This window comes from Danio aesculapii, chromosome 6 (assembly GCF_903798145.1).
Source record: "Danio aesculapii chromosome 6, fDanAes4.1, whole genome shotgun sequence".
NCBI classification, from domain to species: Eukaryota; Metazoa; Chordata; class Actinopteri; order Cypriniformes; family Danionidae; genus Danio; species Danio aesculapii.
In genome coordinates, this window is record NC_079440.1 from 20,895,016 (window position 1) to 20,899,382 (window position 4,367).

Consider the following 4,367-nt stretch of genomic DNA (forward strand, 5'->3'; position numbering starts at 1 on the left):
AGTGAAAAGGTTTCGTGTAGAAATGAATCACTAGAAGAGACACCAACGAAAGCCTTTGGTTCCAAGAGAGGCGACCCGGAAGTACTTTCTAATTGGTCAAATACGATGACGCCACTTTTTTACTAACTTTTTATTCTTTTTTGATAAACTTGGCCCAAGTGATCCTGTATACTTGCCTGCAAATTGTTTAGATTTTTCTAAAATACTTCTATCCCAAGCCAAAGTGCTTAAAATAATGTATTCTATAGTCTTTTCCGAAGATTCTACATCAGCCAAATGTTTGTTTGTTTGTTTGCTTGCTTGTTTGTTCTAATTTTCCAGTTAATGATTAACTACTTCATTACTATTTCTTGCTAAATGTTACATTCATAAATGTTGATTTTTTTAAAGTCAGAAGTAAATTGTTTTTACATTTATATAGAACATTAGTCAGGCTAATTATTCAGTTGCTTATGAATGCCTTTTGTGGGAAATCCTGTGTTTTAGTAACCCCTTTGTAGTTAAAGGGAAAAAACCCTTTTTTGTTCAAAGGTAGGAAGGCATCAAATCATCAGTCAGTGTTTGATCCAAGAAAAAATCATTTATTCATTCATTGTCCTTTCACTTAGTCTCTATTTCAGAGGTCGCCACAGCTGAATGAACCACCAACTATTCTGGCATATGTTTTATGCAGCTCACCCATACACACTCATTCAAACTACGGCCAATTTATTTATTCATTCATTCATTTTCTTTTTGGCTTAGTCCCTTTATTAATCTGGGTTCACCACAGAGGAATGAACCGTTGACTTATCTAGCATATGTTTTATACGCAACGAATGCCCTTCCAATCGCAACCCAGTACTGGGAAAAACCCACACACATTCATTCACACTACGGCCAATTTAGTTTATTCAATTCATCTATAGCGTATGTCTTTGGACTGTGGTGGAAACTGGAGCAACAGGATGAAACCCACGCAAACACAGGGTGCACAGGTAAGCCACAGTTCCGCCCTTCTAAGAAAAACTTAACATTTTCTTTTTAATTACTTTTATTTCTTGTTAATGAATATGATAAATACATTTACAAATAAAAATGGAAAATTTGGGAGCCTGAAAGTGCACGCTTTTAAAAACCATAACATTATCATCCCCATGTAAACAGTCCAAAGACATGTGCCATAGGTGAATTGTGTAAGCTAAGTTGTCTGTAGTGTATGTGTGTGAATGGGAGTGTATGGATGTTTCCCAGTGATGGGTTGCATCTGGAAGGGCATCCGCTGTGTATAATATATGCTGGATAAGTTGGTGGTTCATTCCGCAGTGGCGACCCAGATTAATAAAGGGACCAAGGTGAAAAGAAAATAAATGAATGATTGAATTTCCATGTAAAGTACAGTGATGTCATACATATTACATGTTCAGTTATATATGAACACAACTAAAACAAAGGCAGACTACAGAACTATGCATGAACATGCACATGATGTTTCTTCACAAAGTGATATCACCAGCTGATACAATAATAGTATTAGTCATTTCTGCTAATCTGTGTGAAGAGGGATCATTTTGACAACATTGTTGTTTACCCTTCAAAGGATTCAAATGCATTTTTAGTACGTTTGTATTGTGTAAAAATCCATTTAACATATATTATTATACATAGAACTAATACATAGAATTATTAGCCACCGTTTGAATATTTTTTCTTTTTTAAATAGTTCCCAAATGATGTTTAACAGAGCAAGAACATTTTCACAGTATGTCTAATAAAAATTTTTCTTCTGGAGAAAGTCTTATTTGTTTTATTTCGGCTAGAATAAAAGAAGTTTTTAATTTGTTAAAATCCATTTTAAGCTATATTTTTTCAATAGTCTACAGAACAAACCATCGTTATACAATAACTAGCCTTATTACCCTATCCTGCCTAGTTAACCTAATTAACCTATTTAAGCCTTTAAATGTCACTTTAAGCTGTATAGAAGTGTCTTGAAAAATATCTAGTCAAATATTATTTACCATACCATTTATCTTTGTCATCATGGCAAAGATAAAATAAATCAGTTATTTTAATCTCTGGACCATTGGATTGCTTTTGCTGCAGGAATGCCCACTACTGGTGGAGCTCACACAATGAGTCTTAAGGCCAGGGATACTCACTCATTTTCCTAAAGATTTTTACTTCAAAAAGTTTAGCTTCAACCACAAAAAACACACCTGGACCAGCCATTTTCAGAAACACTCGATCATACAGACATTTGGACTCAGTCTTAGAATCATTCGATCTCAGGTGCAGGACTGAGAAAACTTGTTCTATACTCTTGATAATTTTATTTTGATTATTCTTGATAATGTTTTTATAGTTATGAGCATTGTAAATCTAGCATTTTCAAGGTACTCGTTATTTTACTTGGCAGGAAATTCAACAACAACATCTTTGGCAATGAGTCATTTTCTTTTTCTTTTGGAAAGTCACAGAAGCCACTAAGTTTCATTCATTCATTCATTCATTCATTCATTCATTCATTCATTCATTCATTCAGTCCTTCATTTATTTGAATACTCTATTGAAATTAAGCCAACCATGTCACCTTTCACTCAAGACAAACATGTAAAGGCCCATCAGTAAAACGTTCTCTCAGCCATTTAATACATTTGAAAACATAATTATGCCCTTGATGGAAAATGCTTACAAAGTGTATAATTAATTACAGCCAAATTTGATGGCTAATTTGCTTTTGAACATTTGCGTTATATTATGTTATCTTCATAGGCTATTCAAATTATCTTTTTGTTTTAATTATCATTACATTTTAAGCATTTAATTGTTTTTGTAATCAAATCAAATAATATTGATTTCTTTATGTTCATTTTTCAGAATAAGCTGGATGTGTCATTTGAATGTCTTTTGGAAAAAACTCCCTTAGTTGGCTTCAAAGAGATCTGTGGATCTGAGGAACATTCAATTTGAAATATTTTTGCAAAACGGGTATTTTCTTTTGTTGGGGGCATTTGGTTTTTGTTGATGTGTAATTATAACATAACCAAAATTTCTGTTAAACTTTCAAATTTCCATCAGCAAGTACTTCTGGCCTGGACTTTAATTTACAATTTTACTCCTCACACATTTTTTATTTGGAATAACCAAAATAATTTATATAAAAATAAATCTTTGTTTTTCAGTGAATGGTTTAACAACGGTTTGCTTTTAGTCAGTTATTTAACAACAGAGTTTTTTTTAATGAACTTCTTTGAGTTTATTCTGCATATAACATACCAGTAAGTCCAAAAAATGTCGCCATTGTTATAGGAGATTTAACATCAGGAATTACTATGCTCTTTAAAAAATATATCAATCATCTCCCTCCTAAAAAAGCGTACCTTTCTGATCCGACAGAGACGTTTAGGTAAAATTTGTTTTTCTAATAAAAAAGATAGAAATTACAAAATTAGATCTCTTTTTATTAAAAACGTTGTTACATTGTCCCCTGTAATCTCTTATTGGAATAACATATTTAGAAATTTGAAATGAGAAAAAATATGGTCTTTGCAACAAAAAATATTTCCTCACCAACAAGGTCAAAGAAGTAGCTTTTAAATTAATCAACAAAATGTATCCTATTAAACCATTTTTGAAAAAGTTGCATTCTAATATTGATGTAAAATGTTCATTTTGTCGATTTCATACTGAAACAGGTTTTTCATTTATTTTGGGATTTAAATTATGCTGTACAATTTTGAAAACATTTTGGCTCCTAATTATTAATTAATAAATTATTAATGATAATATACAGCAAGATGTTTCTGTTACTTTTAAATAAATTATTTTTGGTTATTATGAATCTGCCTCTACTAAGAAAAATGCTTGGTTTGGTATTAATTTAATTTATTTTCTTTGTAAATTCCATATTCACAAATGTAAATTTACTAATACTAAACCATATTTTCCTATTTTATTAATTTTTTATTTTGCAAGAATTTAGTCATTATTTAGATTTAATTTTATTATCTAACAATAAGAAAGCAAACAGGACTATTTAATTTTGTAATGACTTTAATTTATGTACTGTAATTGATTCTTAAATGTCTTACCCTCAAGTTTATTTCATGTTCTTTATTTTTTTCTTCTCTTTCTTTCCTTCTTTCTTTCTTTCTTTCTTTCTTTCTTTCTTTCTTTCTTTTTTCATTGACATGTATGACATGTGACTTGTCAATTCTATTTCATTATTCTATTTATTGTCATGTTTTTTCATATTCTGTATTGTAAACAAATATTGCTACAAACTTGTCAAACTTGTCTTAAAAGAAAATAAATAAATAAATAAATAAATAAATAAATAAATAAATAAATAAATAAATAAAAATCCCTGAAGCCCGATAGCGTGT